Raw genomic sequence first — 21,102 nt, 5'->3', positions numbered from 1 at the left:
GATTGTAATTCTATTAGAGATTTCAGGATCTCTTGGTGCCTCAGACCCAATCCCATGTGTGCTTCTTGTATCAAGAAGACTCTCCGGTTCGTGTTTGGAATTACTCTATTCCCCACTCCAGGGATTTGAGCAAACGGAACGGAGTTCGCATCAATTATGTATGTATTGCCGAATGGATAGTTTAGAGGTAACGCCGCATAATTGCCTTCCATTGAGGCTTTTACTGCAAGCAGCGTTTCGCCATCTATTTGTTTTTTCGTACGCTTTTTTGTAGCTACGGAAGCTGAGTGATCAGCCTACGCTGTGGCTCTGTCAGCCAATGAATTCCCTGCAATGTGAACGCCATCACGTTGAAGACTCTGCGTATGTATCACGTGAGTCTTTTGTAGTTCTTTCTGCAAAATAACTACTTGTTCCCATAATCTTTTATGCTTTATTGTGGCACCTCTCTCATCTTTGTAACTGTTTTTTATCCAGGTCTGCATGGAATTATTGTAAGACTGGACGCAGTAATGCGAATCGCACACTATAAGTGTCGGGAATTCGCGATCAGCATTTTCAAGCGCCATCTTTAGAGATCTTATTTCAGCTTGCTGAGCTGTAGAGTTTCTGAGTGATTCAGTTTTAGTGACCATCGGTCTGAATTTACCTAAGCGCCAGCGACCTTTAACAATCGCGCACGCAGCATTGTAAATTTGTTTTCCACAACATAGTGTTGTGCAAATCTGTCTGTGTAGATTCCACAGGTGTACTGTTCGAAAGGCAGAATTTCAATTGACAGAGGGCATTCATGTTCGTATTCCACATTTTCTAGTTTTTTTTTCATTTTCGGATCAAAAGCGTGTTTGACGTCTTCTGTAGCAAGAGAATTTTCCAATTGTATCCATTTTGGATCTAGAGCTATAGCATTTGAAATGCATGGTCTTGTTACTGCCACAAGGGCTGATAATGCTGTCAAAACAGATATCCTCTTCCCTTGGGCTAGGGCTCTTTCTTTTGCTACAGCAGTTTGAACCGCATTTAGAATTTTTTCAGTAGAACTGAATTTCATTTCAGCTTGTGTGTACAAGTGTGATTTGTAAGCTATTGGTACCGTTTCTGCCTCATTAGAGGTCAGGTATGTGAATCCGCATCTCCCTGGGATGACTCGGATTACAAGGTTGCGTTCGTTTGCGCGTGTTTGGAGTTTCGTTTTATTTAACAGGTCTGTCTGTAATGATCTTAAAATTTCTGTGTGTTTTTGAGTCCAATTAATTGGTTTAAAATCAGGTTTTATTAGTTTGTAGAGAGGTTTAACCCTCTGTGCATAATTTAGAATGTATGTTCTTCCGAAATTCAGGAAACCTAGAATAGATTGTAAGTTTTTCAGCGTTTTTGGAGCTTGGAGTACCGCACACTTCTCTAAGAAGTTGTCTGCTAGGCTTTTGCCTTCACTTGATAATTCATATCCTAAAAAGAGGACAGTTAGATGGACAATTCGTGATTTTTTAAAGTTGAATTTGTACCCTTCAGCTGCGAACCCAAGTATTATGGTGTTCACTCTCTTCAAGTGAGTCTCCAGGTCATCGTCTGTAAGATAGATGTCATCGACATAGGATAATGTCTCATCATCATAAATTTGTAGTAACTCTGTAACCCTGGCTGAAAATAAACCTGGGCTATTCTTGAATCCCTGTGGGAGACGACAACATTGTTTTTGGGTCCCCATGCTGGACAAAGCTGTCAAATATATGCTTTCATGTGCTATGTTTTGACAGAAGAAACCATTTGAAATATCTAATGTCGTTTTATATTTCTTGCGCACGATGTTATTCATTAGTGCTGCACTGTGTGAGTTTTATACTGCAAAAGTTTTACAGCAAGAGTTTAAGAGTCTGTAGTTCAAAACTAGACGATATGAATCGTCTGGCTTGGAGACAGGAAACAAAGGATTGTTCATTTGTGAGGTGCATGTTTCAATCACCCCCTGATATTTAAGTTGATTAAAATTTCTCTTACTTGTTTTTTAGCTTCTTGCTTAACAGGATACTGCCTCTGTGCAGTAGGTTGGTTTTTTAACTGGATTTTATGATGAGGAGAATCCTCATCCCACCCTACATGATTTTTATATAATGCAGGGGCTTGGGCCACTGCCCATTTCCTAGCAAATGTGTATTTTTTATGAATTGGAATGTGATTTGAGAAGGTAGGCATAATCATTTCTTCGCCATGTGGACACTCCCTGACAAACTCTGGTGGCCAGTCTTTCTCTGCTAGAAGGATATCATAGCCTTTAGATAGATTCTCCCAAAAGAGATCTTTTATTTTCCTAGTTTTATCTCCCTCTATACATAATGTTATTTCGTATAGTTTATGGGGCACGCTCACTCGGGTGTCTGCAGTTTCCACTTGAATGTATTCAATTGTGTCCACTGTCTCCAGAAGATTCATCAGGATCTTGCGAGCTATGGTCACTTCTGCTGCGCTGTCTAGCATTGTCTGGGCCCACTCTCCGTTTTTCAGTTGTGTCCTCAGGATTCTCGGCATGTTTTATTTTAATACTGGCTACCTTCTTTCTGGGAAATTGTTTTTTTTTTCTTTCATGAGCAGGTTCCATGTCTTTGGACTTGACGTGCTCTTCTTTATGTTCTGACCGTCCTCTTGTTTCCGATTTCTTTGAGGAAGTCTAAAAGGATCGAGAGGGACGTGTATCAATATCTTGATATCTGTCAGGTTTTCTCAAATTGTCCCTATTTCTAGGGTTGTATCTTTTTTCAGAGGGCTCCCGTTGTGGAGACTTGCTCCCCCCTCTGGAGATCTATTTCTTCGTTGGGGAGACCTTCCTCTGGACTGAAACTGTTTTTCTCTGGGAGTGGTTTGTTTATTACCCTCCCACTTCTTTTTTTGAGAATTGAGATTATTTTTAATGAAAGTTTTTTCAGGATTTTCAATTAGTGTATTTAGTCAGTAGGTTGTACCCTCAACTGTTAATTGAACTAAATCTTGATATGCTTTTCTTAATTCTTTTATTTTAACTAAGAGTTCTTCGCTTGACATTTTTTCAATGTCGTGGTGTGGTGTGTAGCTGGCCAGAACCGGCCATGTGGCTCCTGGTCTACCTAGTGGACCAAGCCTGGTAATGTGATTTTGATGTTTTAGGATGCCATTAAACCAGAGCAGGTGCTCTTGGTATGTTAGAGGAATTTCAACTTCCTCGAAAGGAGAGTATTCCTCTGGAGCTTCCGCTATTTTGTAGTAGTGGAACTCATGTGTTACAGCATGTGCTGCTGGAAAATGTATCCAGGAATAGAATACTTCTGTCTGCCGAAATTCATGTGCCTCTACCACAAAAACGACTGTACCACCTCTTGATGTTACTCCATTTTCTATAAGTTTTATAGTTATGGTTTTTCTTATATTGACCGGGATGATTATTGCATCTGGGTCCTTATCTTCATTAAACCCTGTAAGGTCTGCACCCGGTTGATTCGCATCTACTGCGGCTCCACCGGTTTCATTGTTGTTGCCGTGCTTTGACATTGTTTAATGAAAGTTTCTTGCAGAGGAAGTTTTGAGGAAACAAAGATTAGGTGCACAATATTTTGGGACACTGTATCCTTCAACGTTGACTAAACCGAAAACTAATACATAGTAATCTCTTCCTACTAAGTTTCGGCGGATATAAACCTTTCACCCACTCCAGACGTCTATTTGAGTTTTTACTGGAAAAAGGGGTCTGTGTGAAAAAGCACGACTGAGTTACTCTAGTATCTTGCGTTAGATTATCGCCTTACCAAACGTTGGGCGCGAATAACATAAACAGCAGTTTAGACGTAGGACTGAGGTCGACTAGGTCTCTACTGAATATGTTAGACTTAATTAGGTATGCCAGCTAGCTCAGAGGTCACTAGAAACTTTCTCGAATGAACAGGGAGTAGTTAACTTCCCTGATTTAGACAAGAAGGGATTAGCTTCTGACAACCGCATAAACATGACAACTTTGCTCCCGCCAGAATAAGGAGGATATCTCCAGAGTCGTGTGAAAACAATGGATAACTATTTCACTCAGTCAATCGTGCATACTTAGTTTCACCTGAGTGCAGATAAATAGAGAGACGGGCGTTTTCAATAAAAGGTGTTATTTATTGAGCAGTCCTCTTTCTCATGCAAGAGAAGTGAATTGCCAAAATTGCAATACTTGTCATAAAGTAAAGTGCGTACAGTAAAAGGAGTATTATAAAATAATCCTGTAAAAGCATTGATATCGTTTCTGAGCCATATGATACTTAAAACGGATAAAATATATACAATTACATACAATGATAAAAGTTGACTAAATGTACTCAACTGGTGCTTCTAAATATGCCTACCCCGGTGTACCTAACCTAAGCCTAGTACATGGGAAGGAGTAAGGGAGTCGCAGTTTAAGTTAAGTTAGTTTTGCCAAGAATCTGAATCAATAATTCTCTAAGGGTCTAATCAGCTCCGTACCTTGTATCTCGTTCTCAGGACTCGATCTCCCAGTCACCCGCAAGGGTGACTGGAAACACTGGAGCTGGATTTTCTCGTCTGGAATAAAGACAGCGTCTTTCTCAGTGCGTCAAATGGGAGGGACGGCTTCCTTCGGCACTCGCATCAGCTGGGCTTCGGGTAAGGAGATAGTCGCTCTGCTCCAAACCACTGTGTGTTGCTTAAGGCAAATGCTGGCATATTTATACCTGAAAGGTGCCTTGTTTGATGTAAGGTTGGACATAAGATGTCAATAAGAACTGTCACTAGGAACTGGCAGTTCTTTCAGACTCGCAGGAGTTCTAGGACAAATCAAAACAAAGGTATGGGGAATTCCCCGGTTGCTGGAGGTTTGGTTTGTTTAGAGAACTCGTTGTACTTTCTAGGAGTCTAAGGAAATAGCCTTGCCATATGTGGACTGCATTGGCTTTTACTAAATGTGGATATGACTTTATGCCTTTATAAAGATATGATTTGTTATAACCACATAAGGGCATAAATTGGGGATATTTAATTAGGGTCCTAGATACGTTCACAACACAGTAACATCTCATAAATAGAAGGTGCAGCAAACTCTTCTGTTGGGTCATCTTGCAATATTAAAACCCCCATATGTTGCAGTATAGCAATCCAGTGATATAATCGAAAATTTGGGAACCCCACCCTCCTTTTGCCCTAGGTAGCATACACCATTTAAGGGCTCTCCTAGAGCGGCAATAACTCCACAAAAACCTCACACACATTCTCTCAATATGGGAGAAAAACGTAGAAGGAGTAAGTAAAGGAATATTCCGAAATATATACAAAACCTTAGAAAAAATGAGCATTTTTAAAACGTTACTATGCCCATAAAGCGATAAATGTAAATTAATAATCCGTTCAAGTGTCTTATTAGAAGAGGCAATGATTGGATCCAAGTTCAGGGGAATAATACCCTGAACTATAGGTGATATTTTAATGCCTAGATAGGTTGCTTCTGTATCAAAATTAATGTCTGCTGGGCGACCGGCCACCGAGTGGACCAGCTGCATTTTAGAGACATTGAATTTATAGCCCAAGACTAGTCCAAATACCTCGGCTGCTTCAACAATCCTCGGTAAGGCATTGCTTATATCAGGTGTAACCACTGCAATGTCATCTGCGTACACAAATATCTTATACACCCCATTGTTTATCTTGACAGGTTTTATTGCAGCATTATTTTCAAAAATAATTATAAAAGGCTCAATATATAAAGTGAATAGCAGGGGGAGCAGGGACATCCTTGCCTCGTCCCCCTTGCTATCGCGATATCCCCTGACAGACTACCCGAGATACGTATAGCAGCCAATGGATGGAGATATAATGTCTGTATAGCCGTAATCATTTCAGCCGGGAACCCCTTCCACGCTAAGACTGACCACAAAAACCTCCACGAGACCCTGTTGAATGCTTTCTCAGCATCCAACAGGGCCACGCCGACAGGAGAGTTATTGCCCTGCGCCTAGTCCAGTATAGCAATAAACCTTTTAACATGGTCAGTAGTGTCTCTGTGTTGGATAAAGCCATGCTGTTTTTGTGACACCAGGCCTGGCATAAACTCAATCAACCTATTTGCTATTACTTTTGAATACATTTTGCTATCGAATTTGAGTAGCGAAATAGGCCTATAAGACCCCATATCAGTATCTTTTTTCCCTTTGAGAGGCAAGATGGCAGCCATGGCTGGGCTGTGTGAACAGCTCAATCACTCACTCACGGTGGTAGAAGAAATGTAATGGGCAGTCCCCCGGCTATGGCTATGGCCAGGAGAAACTGTATATATCGAGGAGTAACGGCGTCTAAAAAAAAAGGAATCGCTGGAAAAAAAAATAAAGAAGCTTGGATAATACCCGGTACCTGAAGCTGGAAAAGACCCCACACCTGCGGTTGGTTACCGGCAGCACTGTGTGCAGCGTCCTGATGACGGCTTGCTTCTTTCTCCTCCTTCGGCGAAAAGCTGCACTTTGGCGGCTTCCTATCTTTTTTGGGGGATTTCAGGTCGGCATGGTACATGGGCGTGGAGGGACCCCAGCAGGTCGAAAAAAATGCCGCCCAAGGTAGTAACGCGAAGCGGTAAAACGAAGGAACAGACAGCTATAGAAGCTACAGGGGAAAGTGTTACTGGAGGAGAGGTGGCAGGAGGTGAGATCATCAAGCAATATACTGCTGCACTGAAGCCAAAAAAGGGCGGTGAATCTATTTATAAGACTGTGGTACAAATTGTTAAACAGGGAGCAAACATCCTTCCAGCTTTATTTGAGAGGCAAATTTCGAAAGGTATGGCAGTACAGCTCACAGCTGGCTCTGAGTTGGGGAGTGCAGCAAAAATCTTCTAATAGACTAATGGAAGAAGGAGAAGTAGAAGGGGACTTTACAGGTGAAGCAGGCATTATTAAAGAACATCATTTATTACTGCTGGAATACCAAAAATAGTAAGTGCCTTCTGTGAATACCGAAATAAGTAAGTGGCTTCTGTGAATACGAAAATGGTAGTAAGTTCAGGATTCTCCAGTATTAGGGGTGTCTTTCATAGATTCACATGCCTGAATCATTCCCCGTCGTCGGAGTGGGAGTCCCACGGTATATAAAAAAGCAGTAATATGCCATTTGTTCATAGCAAATAACAGTTAAACCTAACCAGGAAGTAAAGTAGCCCCAGCTACAGTGGAGAAAACTTCCACATTAGTGACTATCCAAGTCATTATGTATAGACCAAACTGCAGCTAATCAGGCCACAGCCACCACCAGACTGCTCTCCCCAGAGACCCAGGCTCTCAGATTTTTTACCGCACGTCGTGTGATAGGGAGTCTCTCTGAGCTCTGCTCAGTTTCTTCTCTATTTCTGAAAGTTTTCACTTTCAAATATGTCTGTGAATCCTGCGGAAAGGCAAGGCTATTTAAGGAAGATCCTCATACTCTCTGCATCTACTGCTTGTATCCTGATCATCAGGCTAAGGAGTGCAAGATCTGTCGCACCTTTCCTCCAAAGACCCTCAGAGACAGAGAGGGTCGCCTGCTGCTGTGGTTGCAGCGAATTAAGGACAAGGATAATCCAATCTCTGAGGTAGGAAGTTTGGCCTCAGGGTCTTCTGTGGGGTCTCGAAAGAGGATGGCTGAAAGTAAGATGACTACTCCTAAAGCTAAGGTGGCAAGACAGGCCCAGCTCACTGTTGACGCTGGTGAGCCTTCTACTTTGAAGAGGAAAAAATCCTGTGAGAAATCTGTGAAGGCAACAGACTCTAAAAAGACTGCGTCTTTAGTGTCACCTCAGAGGCTTGTGACCAAGGTAGCGACTACTCTGCCGTTTTCATGTAAGGCAGCCACGGCAGTGACTTCTACTGTGACTTTTTCCTCACCAAAGCCTTCTATGGTGATGTCCTCAGCGTCCTCTCCAACTTATGTGCATGTTCAGATTCGTCCAATCTCGTCGACGAAAATAGTCACACCTCTCGTCGACGAGCCTCCATCGACGAAGCTGATACGAGCGTCGACGACGAGATTGCCGTCGACGACAGTCTTACCGTCGACGAAGAAGACCTTGCCGTCGACATCGACGTCAACGAAGCTGCCGTCGACGACTCCATTGACGTCGACGAAGCTGCCGTCGATGACTCCATCGACGTCGACGAAGCTGGCGTCGACGAAGGGGTCGACGACCTCGCCGACGAAGAAGATAGTCCCGTCGACGGCCCATTCGACGGCGAAAGCAATCCCGTCGATGGCCCCTTCGACGACGAAAGCGGCCCCGTCGACGGTTCCCTCGACGTCGACGACGAAACCCATCTCGTCGACAAAAACTAAACAGCAATTATCGTCGACGGAGCAATTGTCTTCGACAAGCACATCGTCGACGACGAAGACAATGCCACAGGACACAGAATTAAAGGTGGCACAAGACAATCCAACAACACCAAAGTTGTCATCTTGCACAGATCTTCAAGTCTGGTCAGCAAGGAACAGTGTGATACCGCTACCATCTCCAGCCACCACTGCAGCGCTATTGCAAAAGCGTTCCTCACAATCTGCATCGATGTCGCCACTAACGATGCCAGACAGGCTTTTGGATTCTGAAGAAGAGGACTCTGGTGATGAGTTATTTCAGGCAGTGGAGAGCCCATCTGATTTACTTATACATGTAAAAGATCAGGAGGAGGAGGAACAAGTGATTCATCTGCCTAGGTTGGAGTCTGAACAAACACCAGGGATGCAAATGCCAATGGAACTTTTCCAGAATTTGCAGTACATGCTTAGCGATTATTATCGCCGTTTTCCGCCTTCGGAGTCAGGCGAATCACAAATCGCTTCTCCACGGCCTCGAGTATCCTCGACACCAATGGATACAATGACTGAAGGAGCGGAACATGCCCGACCATCAACACCGGTGTCCTACCACCAAACGGAGGGTGAGAATAGTGATGAAGAAACCCATGAGGAAGGGGAATTAGGTAATACGGATTCGTCGGAGTATGAAGATTATCAAGCCGACACACCTTCTCCAGATGAACAACCAAAAGCTGAGTCGCCACCGGTGGATATTGCGAATTTCCATAGGATTATGGACAAAGCAACTAAAAGATTTCTTATTACTATGGAGACTAAACAGGTCCAATGCTTCCTGTACAATTTTAAAAGTTTGGCACAGAGGCAAAGTTGGTCTATTCCCATTATAGACTTTATTTGGAAAGAAGGTCTGAAGATCATGGCCACACCAAACTCTTTACTAGCGGTTTTACCGCGAGTTGATAAAAAGAACAGGGCACCTACTTCTTCGCCTGCCTGCCTGATTGGTCAGGCCAAGACGGAGTCAGTCATTGCGCAAGCAGCTCAAAAGAGAGCAAAGAACCCGTCATCTCAAATCTCCACTCCTACTGACAGAGATGGGAGGCGACTCGATACCATTGGGAAGAAAGTATCGACCATTGCAGCGACCACAGTTAGGGCTGCTAATTCGCTGGCAATTCTCGGCAGGTATGATAGGCAGATGCGGTCAGACATATCGCCTTACATTCAGAAACTGCCTGAACCGGACCGGACCGAAGCCACTAAAATTCTGCAGGAAGGAGAGCGTGCTTCGTCGGAAATCATTGATGCTGCAGTAGACGTAGCAGCTAGAGGATTCAGGCAGTTGGCAGGAGCTGCAGTCCTTAGAAGAGAGGGGTGGTTGAAATCTACATCCTTCAGGCAGGAGGTGCAAACCAAGGTGTTGAATATGGCTTATGATGGCGAGTACCTATTCGGCTCGCATGTGGATGAGGCTTTACAAGCCATCAAGAAAGATACAGAAACTGCACGATCGTTGGGTACTCTACAGTACCGGAAATCTTCCTTTCGTGGTGCAAGAGGAAGAGGTAACTTCACAAATAGAGGAGGATATTACCAGCAACGTTCATATACGAATACCCAAAGTAACCAGAGATTCCAGCCATATAGGCAACAATCTTACGGCCAAAGGCGAAACAAATATTCACAGCCCGAGGAAAGACAACTTATCGGGGCAGAGACAACACTGCAAAAAAGTGAGGAACGCAGCCTGCCACCACTTCGTCCCAACCAGTCACAAATTGGAGGAAGAATATCCCTACATTACTCAAAATGGTCAGAAATTACCACAGACAGATGGGTCCTGGATGTGGTTTCCAAGGGACGCATATTGGAATTTGTAAAAACCCCACCAAATTCGTCCCCAAAAGGACCGCCCCCAGCACATCTCAAAGAACTGTTCATCCAAATCAATACAATGATTCGAAAAGGGGCAATTGAGAGAGTACCTCAACATCAGAGAGGGAAAGGTTTTTACTCTCGTTTTTTCTTGATACGCAAGAAATCGGGGGAATGACGCCCCATCCTCGATCTGCGTGCCCTCAACAAATACATCAAAAAGTTAACGTTCAGAATGTTAACACTCCAAGGGATCCTCCAGTTTCTGACAGAAGGGGACCACATGGCAACACTCGACCTTCAGGACGCTAACTTCCACGTACCCATTTTCCCCAGGCACAGGAAGTACCTAAGGTTCAGAGTGGCTGGCAGGGACTTCCAGTTCAGGGTGCTTCCGTTTGGACTACGTTCAGCCCCGAGGGTATTCACAAAGATGTTGGCACCTGTAGCGGCCCACTTGAGATTACAGGGTATTCAGATATACCCATATCTGGACGACTGCCTTATCAAGGCCAATTCCTACGCCACAACAAGCAACCATGTCCAGAAATGCCTTTGCCTGCTCCACAGCCTAGGGTTTTTAATGAATTACGAGAAATCAGATCTGGAACCCTCACAAAGGAAGTCTTTCCTAGGAGCAACGCTGGATTCCAACCTCGCTCAGGTCTTCATATCAAGCTAAAGACAGGAAAAGATTCAAAGGATGGCGACTGCACTCCTCAGAAAAGAGTGCGTTTCTGTTCGAAAATTCAAATCTTTCCTAGGGATGATCTCATCGTGCATCCCTCTCACTCCAAACTGTCGTCTGAGAATGAGACCTTTGCAGGAGGAACTCGGTCATCAATGGCTGCAGATATCAGGTTCCTTCGAGGATATCATCACCTTAACGCCTCGAATGAAGAACGCAATCCTGTGGTGGAACCAAGAACACAACCTACAAGTGGGTTGTGCTTTCCTCGCAGAAGTCCCCAGATTCATCGTGACCACGGATGCCTCGCTAGAAGGTTGGGGCGCTCACCTTCAAGGGATGACGATCAGTGGCAAATGGGACAAACAGCAAAAGACATGGCACATCAATTTATTGGAATTAAGGGCCATTTTCCTCGCCATGAAGTCTTTTCAAGCACTGCTAGAAGGCTCGACGGTGTTGATTCGAACAGACAACACAACGAGCATGCATTACCTGAACAAGCAGGGGGGGCACAAGATCAGCCCGGTTGTCCAAGCAGGCTCAAGAGATCTGGAATTGGGCTCTGGATCACAACATCAACTTGTCAGCGGTGCACGTCCCAGGGGTAGCCAATGTGCTAGCAGACACCCTGAGCAGATCCAAGAGCAGCACTCACGAATGGGAATTGCATCAACCAGCGCTGGATCGGATCTTCCAGAGATGGGGTCACCCCGATCTAGACCTATTCGCAACATATCAGAACAAGAAATGTCCACAGTTTGCGAGTTGGATTCCCCACAGAGAATCTTGCGGGGATGCGCTGTCAATGAATTGGGAGAGGATATTTGCCTACGCCTTCCCACCAATTCCATTGATTCCAAAGGTCATCAAGAAAATGAAAGGACAACCGTGTCGAATAATTTTGATTGCTCCACGGTGGCCTCGCCAATATTGGTTCACACAGCTTCTTCTTCTCTCAGAACGCGAACCAGTCCAACTGCCTCAAATTCCGAATCTACTGACAATTCAAGAAGGCAGAGTGTATTATCCGGACCCTCATTCTCTGAAATTATCGGCTTGGCTCCTCAACACCATGAGTTTGCACATTTAAACATTCCACAGGACTGTCAAGAAGTCCTAGCCAATGCTAGAGCGCCTTCAACGAACAAAACTTACAAGCTTAAATGGAAGCGTTTTTGTGTTTGGTGCCAAACTATGAATTTACATCCCATGTATGCTGAACCGGAGGAGATCTTACCCTTCTTTTTGCAATTGGCTAAAGCAGGTTTGGCGCACTCAACACTTAAGGTTTTTCTAGCGGCTATATCCCAATATCGTCAAGATGGTACGAATTCTCTATATTCTTCAAGAATAATCCAACAATTCTTTAAGGGTTTATTTCGTATGTTTCCTCCAATACGTCGGCCACCTCCATCTTGGCATTTGAATATAGTACTGGCTCAGCTCATGCGCCATCCCTTTGAGCCGATCCATAAAGTTGATCTGAAGTTCATCACTTGGAAAGTCGCATTACTGCTGGCATTAACATCTGCCAGGAGGGTTAGTGACATGCAGGCATTCACGACTAAACCACCTTTCTTGCAGTTCACGAATGACTCTGTCATACTGCGCACCAACCCGAAGTACATGCCCAAGGTACCATCGGATTTTCATTTGAATGAACCAGTGATACTTAAGACATTTTTTCTGAATCCGCAGTCGCCAGCTGAGCGGACCTTACACTCTTTAGATATCAAGAGATGTCTTAAGTTGTATCTCTCAAGGACAGCCGCCATCAGGAAGACGGATCAGCTGTTTGTAGCGCATGGCAGACCGAGACAAGGCTGTGCAGTGTCAAAACAGACTATTGCTAGGTGGGTCTCGTCAACTATAGGGCTCTGCCATTTGCAAGCAGGTAAACCCTTACAGACCTTACCTAGAGCTCATTCTACGAGAGCAGTCTCTTCTTCGACTGCGTTGTTTGCTGGTGTGCCTCTCCTGCAGATCTGCAGAGCTGCAAAATGGTCCAGCAGACACACATTCACGAGGCATTACTGTCTGGATTCTTCAAGTGATACAGATGCCTCGGTGGGAAGAGCAGTCCTGCGTAATCTTTTTCAATAAGGTGAGCCTCTGATAATCTCTCCCACCTCCTCTTGAGACGCTTTAATATGTTATTGCATTACATTATGTTCATGCATGAAAACTGTGTAGCTTTGAGGTTCCGCGACAATTGTAAGTGGTGTTTTTCACTCGCACGAATATAGTCGAGTCTGGTATCTATGAACCGCAAATGACGAGTTTAGTAAGTGTGCGCAGTTTCGCTGTGCTAACTTAAACCGTTCGTTTGTTATGTGGGTTTTTCATCTATACCCACGGGTTCCATCTCAGATACGGCATCCATTTTGTCTCTTGCCCTCAAGTAGCCAGCGAACGGACGTTGTCCGCTTCGCGACCCTGGGACTCCCAAGATATCTGCGGAAGACACATGTTCTTTGTGAGTGTCTTTATGACGAGGGGGTTGCTACTGTAAGGCAGATGGCGCCGCTCGAGGCTCATCTTGCCGCACGGGCTTATTGTCTCAGCCGTGCATCTCATTAGGCACGTCCCTTTGATGCCTGTATCTCGTGTTTCCCGATACCTCCCCTTTTACACCCTTTCCGATCTCCCCACTGTCTCCGTCTTCCTCTACACCTGTCCTTGTTCCTATTTCGATCTGTTTTACTGCTGATTGGAATTCGCTAATGGTGGGAAGATGGTTTTTACAGTTGGGAACCGCCAAATGTTTCCGCACTTATGTTCCGGACCTGATGTGTTTCAAAGTGACCAAAGCGACCCCTCTGGGGGATAATGGTGGGAACCGGGTTGTAAACTTTTGTGTTCAATGTAATCCTATGGGTAAAAACTGTATAAAAGGAGCGATCCACAGAACCAATTTGAAGCAGTCTCCCCAAGTTGCACGCTGTGTACTTGTCGTGATTTCTGTGTTCCCTGCAGCAAATAAATCTTGAATCTTTGACGTCGAAGGAAGTGTCCCGCGTCTCTGTCATTTGTACGCCGGAGCAGGTTACCCACGAAGGTTTCAGGTGTTGTGCCCTGGCACCGCTGGGTCTTACGGAACCCAGTCCTTCAGTTGGCGCCCAACGTGGGGCTGCATCAGTGGTACCGGTCCAAGCCCGACGATCGTGAGGAACTTCGTGTGAAATCTCCGAGGGAAGGTGCACTCCGCTTCATCGATCCTGTTGTCGAAATAAGTGGCCCGAAGACTTTTCCCGCGGAGATTCCCGCCTCCGGACGGCTGCGACGGACTGCTGCCCTGACTGTAGACCTGTTTTGGCGCCTGGCGTAGACCTTGGTATAGCGAGACGACTGACGGGCCTTCCTGGTGACGCCATTGATCTTTGAGTTAAGTATTTGTGGGTCGCTCCCATAGTTCTTGGTTGTTGACACTTTAGCGAGTGTTTTTGTTGTTGACGCTGTGTGAGTGTTTTTGTCGGTGACACTTTGCTAGCGTACTTTGTTGTGTTGTTTGACGACTGCAGCCGCCAAAGACCGAGGGTTTTGTTCTTTGCTGGGACTTGGTAAATCCCGTAACCCTTGAAGTTTGTGAAACTCGGCTAGTGTGCAAGATGCCTGGTCGCAGTACTTTGTTTAGTTGTTTCAAACCTTGTGGTATGGATTCCCGACTGGAGGATTCGTGTCCGATACCTCCGGTTGGAACTCCCACTTATGAGCTCTATAGTAAACATGGGCTAGGTCCAATTACCTTTAACGATTACTGGATTAAATACACAAAGAAGGACGGCGACCTTCGTTGGCCACCTCATGGTAGCTTCGAAGCCCCGATCTTAGATAATCTAGAGATTAAATTGTTCGAAAGAAAGTCAAGGCCGGCCATGTTTGATGCCTTTCGGTTGTGGCGCAAAGAAGCCCGACAGAAAGAAATCAGACAGACTAAGCGTAATCAGCGAGATAATGTTGCTACCATAGTGAAGAAAGCAGAGCAATTTCAGCGTGATAAGGAGGTTAAGGATAAGGAAGTGTTTGACCGATTACAGCGTATGACTGTAGATAAATGTTACCCCGCTTTGCCTACGGAGTCGGAAAAGAAGGAAGAGCCAGTTGAGGATCCCTTAATGTCTTATCTTATGAAGTCGCCACCGCCGTACGTACAGGGTACCGCAGTTCCTGTGGTCCCTGCCGTACCTGTTCTTCCGCCTATTCCTCCTCCGCCTGTTCCTCAACCTGCACCCGTTCTTCCTACTGTTCCTGCTCCTTTGTCTGTTTCTATTCCTACTGCTCCTCCGCTTCCACATACTCCTGTTCCCGCTACTGCTCCTGCTACTGCTCCTGTTTTGTTAACTCCTGCTGTCGCTACTGTTTCTACTCCTTCTCTTGTTAGTCCTGTGTCTTATTCTTCTCCTTCTACTCGTAGTCGCAATTCTCCTCTTGCGGCTAGTTTCTTTCATTCGCTCGGACCTGTTCATGGGTCCGCTGGTTCAGATGGTCCTCAGAGACGTAGTCAGCTCCCTGGAAACAGAGAACGCATTGCGCTATATAATATGGCGATGGGTTGGATGGTAAATCCTGTTAGATGTCCACCCCGTGTTGTCCTCGAAACATTTTGTCAATTCAATATACCAACCCAGAGATATGTGTTTAACGAAATGTGTAGGTACCTTTATGATCAAATAGCGGCTGATGCACCTGACGAGGTGCTCACCGCTCTGTCTGATCTCCAGCTTCAGTTCGCAAATGGACTGATAGTGGATACTAACGTTCGACGTGCTGTTGAACGATTGCTATCTCTTCGTCCCGCTCCTATCCCTCATGCATTGTTTGTTGAGGATATTGAAAAACAACCAGACGAGTCTGGCCAATATCCTATGCGTGAAGTTCCGCCGGTTTGGATACCAGCAAATCCTAATGCTCAACCTCCGACATTGGCGCATTTCCAGAGAGTGTGGATACATCTCCCATGGAAACGCTCGGAAGTGTTACAGGTGAAGCAATCTTTGCCTGACCCACGCAAAAATCCTACAGGGTATTACAAAGAATTATCACAACTTGTAGATGCTACGGTAATGAATCTTGCCGATATCGACATGTTGTTCGGCAACGTCGTACCGCAACCGGTATGGGCTAAGATTCGCCAGGAAAATCACCCGGCTGAATTAGGTGGTGCTTGGGCTGCCATTGTAGCGGCAGACGCCGGACAAGTAGCTGCTACTAAACCCGACCAGTTGATTCTTGACCTTCCTCAAAGAATTATTACGCTAATGAAAACTCTAATGCCAGCTATGAAGGTGAATTGGGACAAGTTGTCAGCCTGTAAGCAGAAGAAAGATGAGAGTGTTTCCGACTTCTTTACGAGGTTTGAGGAAGCATTCATCGACCATAGTGGTCAGGATATGGGCACGGAGGGTGGTCAGAGATTGTTTTTGGATAAATTTGTTTCGAATTTATTGCCCGACTTGAGCAATAAATTGAGAAATTCGGAAAGTGCATGGGCCGTTTCTACTTCAGCTCAGATATTGGCTACGGCGCAATATTATGAGAATAGAGAGAAAGAAGAGAACGACCGTGCTGATAAAAAGACGAAAGAGTTAAAAACTAAAGTGTTGCTTCAGCAAGCGTATCCTCCGCGTTCAAATCAGAATGCGTCCCAACAGAATAGATCGCAGTCGCAATCGAATCGATCGCAGCCGCGTAATGACTCCTCCTCCCAAAGATCTTCGTTAGGGTACAATCAATGTGCTTATTGTAGACAAGAGGGTCACATTAAATTCAATTGCCCTGTTCTAAATGAACGTAATAGTGGTAACTCATCTAGAGGGGGTCGTGGTGTTTCGCAGCAAACATCACGTGGTAGAGGTCGTGGTGCACAGAATGATCGCTCAGACAATTCGTCTAACTCTAATAATTGTTTCGATCAACGTGGATCATCGCAAGGACGATCTGCGCAGTACAATGTAGACGATTACTACGTCGATCAGGGAACTGACGACAGTAATTACTAGGACAGCCATAGACAAGGAGAGGGAGTGGTATCAGTTCCGGTTGATCAGAGAGGGCCTTACGTCGCAGTTGCTACATCGGGCGTCGTTGAGCCTTTTCTGTTGGACACTGGTGCAGCGAAAAGTTCTATCATGCATTCGAAACTCCCTGGCGCACCTTTGTCTGGCTTAACAAATGTTTCCGTTGGTTTCTCTGGCGCCCCTGTTAGCAATCCAGTTTCACGCCTTTTGCCCCTTCAAATTGGGCCACGTGAGCTAGAAGCTCCGTTGATTCTAACCACGGGTTGTGGCGAAAATCTTTTGGGCCTGGATTTGCTTAAACGTTTGTACGCGACTTTGTATTGTTCTCCTGCGGGTGTGAAGCTTACGTTAGGAGAGAGGGTTGTCTCTCCCATGTACTTGTCTCTCGATAAACTCCCACCGGAATTGAGTTCTCTTCCTGCGTCTTTGTGGGCAACGGGTCCAAATGACGTGGGCCTACTTGATATCTCCCCTTATGTTGTACAGCTGAAATCTAATGTGCGATTGCCACGTATTCCCCAATATCGTATCTCCCTTGATGGTGAACGAGCACTGTTAGCGATCATCTATGATTTAATCGAGAAAGATGTTATTGAAGAGACTCGGGGAAACGTGTGCAACAGCCCTGTATTACCCATTCTCAAACGTACAGATCCTTCAAAGCCGCCTGTTTATCGTTTTGTTATCGATTTACGGGAGGTAAATAAAATTGTGGTTCCTCAATTTCCTGTTGTGCCTGACATCACGGCGCTACTGACTCTGATTCCAGCTTCTGCATCGTGGTTTTCGGTGATTGACTTGAAAAATGCGTTTTTCAGCATCCCGATTGCCGAGGAGAGCAGAGACCTTTTCGGTTTCTCTCTCGGTGGACGCAGCTTCCGGTTCAAACGCGCTCCTCAGGGCTACTGTGAGAGTCCATCTATTTACAGCCAAGCCTTGAAGGGTCAACTGGATGCGTTTAGGTTGCCGGTTGGTGCAGCCTTGATCCAATACGTCGACGACTTATTGGTGGCTGCCGATACTCAGGACATTTGCAAAATTGCTACGGTGTCGTTGCTGCAACATCTCTGTGAGTTACATCACAAGGTGTCACCTACTAAACTCCAATATTGTTGTCAAGAAGTAACCTATCTAGGTCACTTATTGTCAAAGGAGGGAAGGAGGTTGACCCCAGAGAGAATTGCAGCGATTGCGCGAATGGCTGTGCCAAAAACCCAAAGAGATGTGCGTGCCTTTCTAGGTATCACGTCGTACTGCAGGCAATGGATTCCTAATTTTTCATTGCTAGCGAAACCATTGGTGGCTCTTACGTGCAAGGATGTTTCAACTCCTTTACCATGGACGGAAGAATGTCAGAAAAGTTTTTCTGAACTGCGTGATTCATTGTGTTCGGCTCCTGTGTTAGGTACTCCTGACTACAGTAAGCCGTTTACATTATATGTTCACGAGAGGGAAGGTTGTGCGTTGAGTGTTTTAACGCAACCTTTTGGTGGTAAGCAACGTCCATGTGCATATTTTTCCTCGACCTTGGACCCAGTAGCTAGAGCGTTGCCGAGTTGTTTACGAGCAACAGCGGCAGCTGCGGTCTCTATCCGACAATCAGCAGGATTGGTCATGGATAATATGCTTACGGTGATGGTTCCGCATGCAGTCGATACTCTTTTGAATCGAACGAAAACTCAGCACTTGACGAGTGCGAGGTTGTCTGGGTACGAATTGACGCTCTTGGCAAGCCACATTCAGATAAAACGTTGTAACGTTCTGAACCCGGCAACTTTGTTACCAATAAGCACAGAGTCAGATGAAGTAGCAGAACATGATTGCTACTTGAGGACTGAAGAGGAAACAAAAGGTCGAGTGGACCTTAAAAACACCCCATTGGAAGATCCGGATGGCACCTTGTATGTGGATGGGTCATGTTTTAAGTTGCCGAATGGCGATGTGACTACTGCTTATGCTGTTGTAACGTTGAATACTGTTGTTGAGACTGCAAGGTTGAATCAGAATTCTGCCCAAGCTGCAGAATTGATTGCTCTTACTAGAGCATGTGTGTTGGCGAAAGGGAAACGCGTGAATGTGTTTACCGATAGCCAATACGCGTTTGGCGTTGCGCATAGTTTTGGACGATTGTGGAGAGAGAGAGGTTTCTTGACGTCGCATGGTACGAAGATACAGCATGGCCAGCTTGTGAACGATCTTTTGGATGCATTGACTTTGCCTACGCAAGTTGCGATTGTTAAATGTAGTGCGCATCGTAAAGTGACGGATGATGTTGGTCGTGGTAACGCGTTTGCGGACGAGACAGCTAAGGAGACTGCCCGGAACCTTAGCACTCGAATGTATGTGACGAGTTCGGTTAGGTGGCCTACAGAATCGAGTATGTGTGAGGACACTATCGAAAGTGTGAAAGAAATTCAGAATGAGGCCACCGAGACTGAAAAGACGAAGTGGAAAGAAAGTACGGGAAAGTTGGATGCGAATGGTTGTTGGATTGATTTGTTGGATCAGAAAAGATGGTTGTTGCCTGATGCGTATGTGCTGGCCGTTGTGACAATGGCGCATGGGTTAGCACATATTAGCGCGAAAGGTATTTGCAAATTATTGTCTCCTGTGTGGAAGAATGATGGCATTACGAAATGTGCTGAACGTTTGGTGAAGAATTGTATGGTGTGTATGATGTACAATCCTGGCAAAGGAACCCCAACTCCTCCTGGCAGTTTTGCTCCTCCTTCGTATCCCTTTGAGGTGATTCAATTGGACTTCATCCATATGGAGCGATGCAATAACCTGAAATACGTTTTAGTGGTGGTTTGCGCATTCTCCCGATGGATTGAGGCCTATCCTCTCAAAGACAATACTGCTTTATCTACTGCGAAAATCTTACTGAAGGAATATTTTCCTCGGTATGGAATGCCTAGAGTCGTGTGGTCAGATAACGGAAGTGAGTTTGTTGGAAGTGTGATGAAGAGTGTGTGTAAGGGCCTTGGAATTAACCAGAAATTCCACAGCGCCAATCATCCTCAGTCAGCTGGATTGGTTGAAGGGTACAACGGCACCCTTAAAATAAAGTTAGCAAAGATTCAGGCTACGACTGGTCTTTCGTGGCCTGACGCTTTACCTTTGGCATTACTGTCAACTAGGGCGACTGTACACTCCCGAGTAGGGCTTAGTCCCTATGAAATAGTGTTCGGCCGTCCTGCGAATGTGTGGGGGGTTCCTAGGCCAGGAATGTTTTCTGATCTTGAGTACCCAATGTTGATCGATTATCTACATGACTTGACTGCTAAACTGAGGTTAATTCACCAACAGGTTTACGACGCATTGCCGACGCAGACGGAGGGTCCAGGCCACCAGCTCCAGCCCGGAGACTGGGTGGTGACAAGGAACTTTTCACGCAAAAATAACCTGGACCCGAGGTTCACCGGACCCTACCAGGTGCTCCTGGCCACGAGGACTGCCGTTCGTCTCGAGGGACGTAAGAATTGGGTGCATGCCACGCACACCAAACGAGTCCCCATCCCTTTGCCAGCAGACCCGTGGGTAAGGAGAGGCATTGCGTCATCTGAAACAGAAACATTGCCGGCGTTTGTGCCTTTTAGCGACGCACAGCTTGTTGAAGAATCCTCAGCGCAGCAGAAAGACACTGTTGAACAATTAGCATCGAAAGACTCAAGACCAGAACACTCAACTGATCAGCAGGACGCTGTCTCTTCAACGGATCCTTTGTTTGACGAGCAGACACGTCCTGGGAAAACCCAATACTTTTTGCGATCTCGCACTAAGGACAAATAAAAAGATCTTGCTTTGCTGTATTGACGATTGCATTACCCCGTTTTCCGTGATCAGTTTTGAACTTTCATGTTACTGTAATTATTTTTGCATATATTGAGCTTCATTCCTTATACCTTTTTGCCTTTACAGCTGAGAGACTTTGTTTTTGCATATACATACATATTGTGCATTGAAAGCCGTAGGGCCGCACGCGTACTTCCTTCTGGATAGTAGGTCTTGACGCTAGGTTAAAGGCCGTCGGTTCCTGGGAACTCCTAGGGATTGACTATTGCTACACAGAACGAAGTGCGTCAAGAAACGTTGCGGACGGTCGTAGGGAATGGCATTCTCGAAGCTGAATGATTTGGAGGGAGCTCAAGTTCATCGATTCAAGCTGCAGCAACTCAGTCGTACCAAATGTTTTATATTCCAACTGTTTGTATTGTTTTTGACTGC

Source organism: Lissotriton vulgaris, chromosome 2_2 (genome assembly GCF_964263255.1).
Source record: "Lissotriton vulgaris chromosome 2_2, aLisVul1.2, whole genome shotgun sequence".
NCBI classification, from domain to species: Eukaryota; Metazoa; Chordata; class Amphibia; order Caudata; family Salamandridae; genus Lissotriton; species Lissotriton vulgaris.
Note: the sequence above shows the minus strand (reverse complement) of the source record.